The 8,943-nt window shown below is 32.7% G+C and overlaps 1 long non-coding RNA gene across 1 annotated transcript in view; it reads left to right on the top strand.

The window, feature by feature from the left end:
• The window catches only part of LOC145287935 (uncharacterized), a 12,843-nt gene extending 7,700 nt beyond the window's left edge, over positions 1-5,143 (top strand). Inside the window, exons 2-3 of the long non-coding RNA XR_013869229.1 lie at positions 1,256-1,352; positions 3,281-5,143. This is a non-coding gene — a long non-coding RNA (uncharacterized LOC145287935). The remainder of the gene's footprint in view (positions 1-1,255; positions 1,353-3,280) is intronic.
• Positions 5,144-8,943: the final 3,800 nt, after the last annotated feature.

The following is an 8,943-nucleotide window of genomic DNA, read 5'->3' as shown; positions in this document are numbered from 1 at the left end:
AACTCAAGTTAAGAAAGCAAACGCCTTATTGATGGGCCTGTTATAACATCGCAGATTTAGCTATTTAAAACAGAACATAATGATGGTTAGCGTATGCGTGGTTTACATACGGCATCGCAAGCAAGGATTTTAATCTCCCTCCCCCCCCTCACCATCAGACAAAATGACATTTCTACACAAAATAATCTTTTTTTTTTTTTTTTCTGTCAGAAATTGCTCTTTCAGACTGCTGTGTTCGCACCTGCACAATGTGGATGACAAGTTTTTAGGGGACATACATACAGACATTTGCCCTTTATGTAATAAATTTTTATGATATTATTTTCCTATTAACATAATAGAAAATTAAAAAATGAAAAGAACTTTACATTACATGAATTAGATTTTTTTTTTTTATAAAATATAAACCGTACTGATTTTTTTGCCAGTTTATCATAACACTTCTTGGTAATGAAACGTCAATTTATGATATTAAAACAGGGTTCCAATGATCCCCCCCCTCTACACACACTACCACCACAAAAACAATTAATGCTCTTAAATTAAACTTGAAACCATATCTAATACTGATTTCTTGGTGATTTGGTGTCTATGACAAAATACCAATTTAATACTTGCCTTAGTTTGCAATGATGTCTCCCTTCTGAAATTGGCACAGAACAGGAGTAGTATCACAACACTTCCAATTCCAGTCTTTGAACAAAGCTGATACACTTCAAGTATTACACTATGCTAACATGAACAGCACCCATCTAAACAGGTGTATACATTTCGTGTTTGTTTGATCATTAACCCAACTGTTGTTCACCGTGTCCAAGTTCCAACTCCAAGTCATCTCCAGCTAACCTGATCCATGTGACTCACACACAGATCCGATCAGCTAATAAGATGCTTCAGGTAAATTTGTCTATGATCTAGCTTTGTTATATTTTGACAGGTTTTATGAAAACATTGTCATATCCATCTCTTGTCTACCTCTCCAGTTAGTAAGATAGATCGAGATCGATAGATACATAACTTATTCTGTTCTACCTATTTCATAACACAAGGATTCACATTTAAAATATTAAATATTACCTTGATATTTCTCAATAACAAATTTAGTGTCAATAATTTACATGACTAAAGTAGGATTTCGATAATTGAGTCCCCCTCCCCCCATCACAAATATTCCAGTACCAAATTTGTGTTTGACATGAAGCATAATTCGTGACTGGATGTGCTTTCACAACTTGTGCTCTCATATTTACTGCAGGGTTGCTGCCACATTTGCACATTATAAAAGCCTGCTGGATTCTGCCACATCTCGAGAATTATCTAAATTTTGGTATGGCTTTTTCACAAAAATGCAGGTAAATAACTTCCTTTTTTCTAGATTTTGTCGTTTCTTCTTTTTTTGAAATGTTTTTATTTTAACATGTTTCATATGCTGCAGAAGTAACAATAGTAATTTTGTTTAAAAAAAAAAAAAAAAAAAAAAAAATTGCAATACCATCCCATGCAACCAAAATTCATCCATATATCTACAAACATTTTACATTCTTGAAAAAAAATGTATCTATTCAAAAACAACACAAAAAGAAAAATCATCAACGTCAATAAATAAAGGTATATCACACGAAACCGTTTGAAGGAACAAAGAGACTTTATTTTCGAGCGTACAGAACGAAGCTCCAAACAAAACTGAAAACCTAAACACAAAATGAAAGAGGCAGATGACAACTGCAAATAACGTCATGCTGAGTTATCTCCCTTAAACGATATGCCATCATAATTCAATAACAAAATTTATCCTACAGTAGTACTTGAGTTAAAATCAAATTATTCAGCAGATTACAGAAAGTGCTGAAATAATATTTAAAAACCCATTCTTAACATGTTAACTTTTATTCTAACAATTTAATAAACAAGATATCATACAAATTGAATTTCACTTGAATCTAAAGATTAGTATGCATGGCGTAAGAAGTTTACTATGAATGGAAACAACTGAATCCAGTTTCACTATTCGGAACTTTCACATGATATACAATTACAAAAGGCACTTACTTTTCACTTAGCATACAAATTGATTGGAAAAAATGATCAATAAAATGACTTCTTACTGTAATTCATCAGCTTTTATTCAATTACAATAATTGATGCTTTTATACCTTTTCATGTACTTTTCGGTATACTTTGGCATTTATTCTTTTTCTTTAAAAGTGTTAAAAACCATGCAGACTAAAGTAGTCATAACTATGAGCATGTGGTGATTATTTTTAATTCTTAATTGTTTTTCGGATTACATATAACTTTTTTATAATACTTTGTTGAAAACAGGAATTACATTTAGATATCTTTGTCAATATTTTAACAATCATACATATTTACTCATTTACAAACTATTATTTGCATTTCAGAAGTAATATCATTTTGATTTTAAATCCAATATCACAGTACCATCACATCAATCAGCGTTGAGGGAATTTTTTTTTTCTATTTACTGCATGTAAATATAGGCAAACCAAAAGAACATCTGACTCCAAATCTGTAGTAAACATTGTCTTGTCAGATTTGGTTCTTGATAGTAAAGACTTCCTAATTTGGGCTGCTTACTTTTGCATTTTGTACTAATTTTTATTAATTTATTTGATTATTAAGTGAAATTACAGAAAAGTTAAAGTCCCTCTCAGTATTAAGAATAGCTTTTTAAATAATAATCTGCAGTTCACTGCCTCTGTTGAAATAACATTATTTAGAAAGATATTCTTAACATGAAGAGGCAGAGGGCTTTGTTTTATATTCTTTACTTTCGTCTAACAATTTAACTAATAAATTTAGAAAACTGGAATTCATAGGAAGTTATATTATGCATGAAATTTAATATCAGTATCTTGTCAGATTCAGTCCCTGTCTACTATGGCATTTCAGCCTGATATTCTGGGTTGCCCAAATACATTCGCATTTGTGCAAAAAAGTTATGTGTGCATCTACATTTAAATTGGGGAACGGGATGTTTTACTTATTTCTCTTTCTTTTACAAAATTAAATTTGACTGATCCCCCATTATAAATTTTTTTTTTTTTTTAATCTATATTTTTAATTTTTAAAAAATATTTTAGTCTTTTCAAATGTTATAACCATAATAATAGCTACATAATGCAACTATTATCATACCCAAATCATTTTTTCTATTTATTTTTTCCATAATTTTAATTTTCTTCCCTTCACACAACATACATAAGTTTATTAGTTTTGTACGTAGCAATCTTAATTTTTCATTTTATTTCATTTTCAGCCTTCTTTTCAGATTCTATTCTGTACAAGGACCAAACATATGAAATATACCTCCTTGAAAAAGAATGCCATTACTTGTATTGCAAGAGCAGTTACATCTCAAAAGCTTACAATCCGAAAGTAATGAACAGTCTCAGGAAGACCATTTGGGTGCTTCCTTCAACAAAAATAAAACTCAATATTTAGCATCACACCAATATGATTATCCTGCCACAACGATGTATGAGGTGGAACATGCATGACATACTGAGAGAAACACCTGTAAAACATGGTAGAACAAGATATGCTGGATTTGAAGTCATATAAGTACTTACATCAGGTACAACTGTTCCTCAATAAAATTTCTCATTCTCATGAAGGGCATGATTATCATTATCTAGCATTTATACGTGAGTCAGCAGGTAATTTGAGATATTTGTGCCGTCATGTTTGCTACATGTGCAATGTCTCATCCCACATGACTTTGGTATGCACACAAAGAAACGTTTAGTAAATTCTGTCTCACAAATGAGACGGAAACAGAAAACAAGCCTGTAACGAAAATAGCCTAGAAGAGTCGGCAAAAATGCACAAAGACCTTCCATTATGGAAAAGTGGGTCAACCAACAGTGTACCAAGTATTTTCTGGATGAACTATCACAGGAATATATAGATAAGGAAGGTTTTATAGACTGGCTGAAAAAAGGATTACTTCTATCATCAGGAGAGAATGATTGTGGCTGCCCAAGATCAAAACTTTATGACCAATGCTTTTAAAAAGATGAATGGTTTTTGTAACAAGTGCAGGTTGTACCACACAAGAGTGTCTTAGCCACCTGGCATTCAGTTGTAAAGTTCTGTTAGGGGATGGCCATTATACAATGTAACACAATGGAGTGTGAAAATATCTCCAGTGGAAAATCTACAAAACATTGAATATCCAGTGTAGTAACTAGAATAAAGCAAGGACCTGGTTTGCCTTGTTACCAGTTTCTGTTAGCAGCCATGCTGGAAGTTAGGAAATATGTTAGCTGACTATAACCAAATAAATATTCAAAAACTTTTAAGATGGCTATGGATCATGCCGAATGTGATAACTTTAAAATGGTTATACGTGATAAAACTGAAATGAGAACATGAAAACGGTTTTAATGTTCCCAAGGCGCACAAGGTTGCGGTTGCAATAGTGGTCAGGAGTTTTGTATCTCGGAAATGATCAACTTCATCGCATCTCTGAAACAAATTGAATATATAACGCTTTAAAGTACTCCATCATTGGACAAGGCAAGAAGGTTTTCATTTCACTGAGTAGAAAACAAACAACAGTAGGAAAAATGATATTAAGTAACAATTTCTATGAGAATAGAATTATGCTTCGTGGCAGGAGTTTCAGCATGTTTATTAAATATAAGAAGCAATTCTAACAATATATGGTAAAATAGAGCATGAGAGGCTTATTTACATTTACTCCTCAAAGTTGCTGGTTACATTCACTTAAGCGACTCAGTAAGTATTGATGGCAGTATTGAAAATGTGGCCCAACTGACATTTATTAGGGGACCTTAATATATGCATAAACGCACACAAGATAAGATGTTCTATGCGAGAAAACATGGAATTGCATACTTTTTTTATAACATTGGCATCAGAAAATAAAACACCAAACCTTGTGTATACAAGAGCTTGGTACAAATAACTTTTATCCTCATAAAGGATGGACCTATCAGGTCTGTGTTAAATCCTATTTTAATCGTCTAAATTACCAACAGTGAAATGGTTTCTTTTCATACTATATTATTTATCTTTTAATTAAAATCGGTATTTCCCTTGGGCAATGCCGGGACACATGTTCTGTTAGTACAGAAATAAAATTGATTTTCTCAAATAATTGTCTTGTTTTTTTTTCATTACATATTTTATTGGCCTTTCAGATTAAACATAAATAATTTATATATTGTATAATATTTATTGTATTGTGTTATGATTTAAATAAACTCATTTCAGGTAGTTATTGCAGTCTTAGTGAAAGCAATTTTTAAATGATTTGAGATTGTTTAGTTATTTTAATCTGTTATTTTGTTTGAAATAACAGTTCACAGAAAGACTGAAAACAATTTGTTTAAATTGTATGAACTAGTTTTATGGAACAGATTTAAAGCAAGAAAAAACACCATTGATGCATAAAAGTAACAAGTCCAGGAAAAATTGTTATGATTTAAGTGATTTTTGAGGTAATATTTAGGAATTGCGATAAGTTGCATTTTGTTAACTTGACTTGAAACCTAAAACCATTGGAATGGCCACTGGTCATAAATTGTTTTTTTTTGTTGTTTTTTTTTTTACCGCAACATTACTTTATTTTCTTTGAAAAATTTCTGAAATTGAATGCAGTCTGACAAAATTTGTCATCCGAGATATTTTTGTAAATCTTGGAAAGAAGCATTTCATTGTTTTTGTTTGGAAGAGTTGACAAATGATTGTGAATAAAATGTTTGTCCGATAAAAACTTTGATAATAATTAGAAAGTTCCATATTTTCAAAAGTTGAGTAACTTTTTTTGAAAAAAAAAAAAATACCATTTAAAAAGTGAATTCATGACATAAGAGCAAAAATTAACGATTTTTTTCATAAGAATTTTTCAAAGATTTCTTGCATTTTCTCGTTTCAAGCTGCAAAGGTTCTGCCTGTCTGATAATTTATCAATTTTTTAAAGAAAATGATTGATAGTATACCAAGAAGACGATATTAACATGTTTATGACTGCTTCTTTTTTTTTTCTTTTTTACATGTAAAATAAAATATCTGGTCAAATAATAGTGAATCACTGAAATTAAAATTTTCAGACATTATTTCATTATCTATCATTAAAACGGGAGAATTACAAGGTATCTACAATAATTTTCCAGACTTTTTGTACAGGCATTTAAAATTGTCATAGACTCTTGAAAATTCAGTATGTTATTACTATACATCTTAGAGTACTAACCAATTTTTATTTCAGGTTCAAATGAACAGCTACAGCAGGCATTGGAAGATACCCTACTAAAGCCTGATTGTCACAACTGGTGAATTTAAAAACTGCAATCTGAATGTGAAGATCCTTTAAAAGAATGATATGCAATAAAATTGCTTTAAACTTAGCAAAAATGCCACAGATGTATGGAATGTGTCTGATTGCTTTTGGACCATCTTTCATGAATCTAGTATAACAGAATTAAGAAAGGCATGGAATCTGAGGGATGATAAGAGGCGTGGGAGGAGTAAGGAAGTTAGAACACCAAAGTTGATTGGCCAAAATAAAGAATTTCATGGATAAAGATCATGTGTTTGTAGAGACAATAAGTGCACAGTTTGATGTCTGTGTGGGAACTGAACACACAATTATTCATGAGGATGTGGAAGATTTGCACAAATGCACCAGTCCACATCTCCATCCTTGTCATAGACTATTTGAACAAGACAAAACAATTCCTCACCCTCCCTATAGTCCAGACCTTGCTCCCTGTGATTTTTGGTTATTCCCTAAGCTCAAATAAAATCTTGAAGGCTGTCGTTATGAAACACTTTGAGATGAGAGAGGTGGACAAGGGTTATTGACATGCTTACACAAAAGGACTTCCATGGGACCTTCCAGAAGTTGTTGGAATGGCGCAAGTGCATTGCAGCGGGAAGAGATTACTTCTGAAGAGAACTAGTTTCATGTAGTTACTATCAATAAAAGTGCACATGCGAAAAAGTCTAGAAACTTATTGAAGGCTCCTTGTATGTTTGTTATAAAAGAAATTATGATAAAATGTTTCAATTTTAATTGTTCCAAAATGTGGAGGATTTGATATGAAAAATGAGGGAAAAAAAAATTTTTTTTAGTAGGAAAATGTTGCTTCCAATACTATTTTTAAAAACACAAACATTAAGTATAAGAGCATAAATTAACGCTTTTATGTGTGAACTGTGCTTATTTGACTTTTTTTTTCTTCTTTTTTCTGATTTTCACTAGAAATACTGAATTTTTGAGATGAGGATTGATAATTTGGTTATTCAGGCTATTGTTCTCATTGTCAGTGTTATTCTCACATTTCAGTTGATATAACTTTTGATCTTCGTGCGCATTTTTTCAAACTCCTGGATTATAGTCAGTTAACATACTTCCTTATTTTCTGCGGAGTGCTATTGAAACTAGTGACAAAGCAAAGACTAATCAGTTCCTACACTTTTTCTTTTAATCTTTTTTATTTTATTTTTCTTTTTTTATATATTCCTGTTCACCCCCTAACAAGGTATATCGCCACTTGGACGTAAGGGTCTACTATTTGGGACCCTGCCTAAGAAAGATTAACAAGATGTTGGTTTACATTACATTTAAACTTCTGCATATCAGGGAAGCAGGTAGCAGAAAGTGAATTACAAAGTCTAGCTGTTCAAGGGAAGAAACTATTAGAATAGAAAAATTTCTGGCACTTAGAGACCTCAACGGTGAAGGGGTGTGATTTTGTTGCTAAGCAGGTTTGTCTGAGATCTGTATGTCAAGGGGGCACAAGTGCAACAAGTTCATCAGAGCACATTCCATTAAAATATTTGTAAAACAAACACAGATGCAGCATTGTGGTGATGGGACAGAAGTTGGAGCTTTGTTGACAAAGTGGGGCCTATTAGATTGAAAACTCTGTTTTGGACCCTATCCAAGAGAGAGAGACTAGTGGTAGATGTGGCAACATTGCTCCATGCATGGGCAGATGGTGGCTTTGTAGAGGTACAAGATATTCTCAGGTGTGAGTAGTCTTCTAGCTCGATAGAGGGAACTCACCTTCTTTGCAGGAAGAAGCCTTTGCAATGTCCTCAGTGTATTTGTTCCAGTTCATATTGCCTGTGAATGTTAAACCGAAGAGTTTGAAGGAAAAATTGTCAGGTAAGGTTATTTGTCATGGATATTGGTGGTTGGAGAGGTGTCTTGTTAAAGAAGAGCAGTTTAGTCTTACTAGCATTAAATGTTACCATCTATTTGTGGGCCCCATTCCACTGGAGGTCATTTTCCAATGATTTATCCATTGTCTTGGATTTATGTACATTCGTTCTTCCTTTGTGTATCTTATAGAGCATTGTATCATTAGCAAATATACCCATCTCTGACACAATATTATCAGGGAGGTTGTTTTTGAATATCAAAAATAAGTGGTCCATTAATGTTATGCTACTTGTATGACAACCTGAATGATCCTATTGTCTAAGAAGGATCAAATTATATTTAGTATATGTCCAGTTATACTGTACGATTTAATTTTCATTAGCAGCCCTTCATGCCAGACTTTGTCAAAAGCCTTGGATATATCAAGGGCTACAGCCCTGGCTTCACCCATCTTATCCAGTGCATAGTATATGCATTAAGTAGAATGGTATTGCCTAAGTCCATATTGTTTGTTATAGAAGAATTGCTTTTGCGAGGTGATGACTAGTACTTGATTAAAAAAGGTTTCAAAGATTTCAAAGGTGAGGGCGATAATTAATAGGGTCAGTGCTTTCTTGTCCACTGGTACCACAGAGGCCATCTTCCAGCTATTAGCAAAGCAAGATTCAGCAAGGCATTTATTGTAGAACTTGGAAAGTATGGGGGCTCAGCTGAGCATTTCTTAATTAGTATAGCAAGGATGAGATCGGGCCCACATGCCCTGGAGGTGTCTAAGATTTTTA

The sequence above is a fragment of the Euprymna scolopes genome, chromosome 11 (genome assembly GCF_053919585.1).
Source record: "Euprymna scolopes isolate OS-2025 chromosome 11, ASM5391958v1, whole genome shotgun sequence".
In the NCBI taxonomy this organism is placed as follows: domain Eukaryota; kingdom Metazoa; phylum Mollusca; class Cephalopoda; order Sepiida; family Sepiolidae; genus Euprymna; species Euprymna scolopes.
Note: the sequence above shows the minus strand (reverse complement) of the source record. Positions and strands in the feature narration are given on the sequence as shown.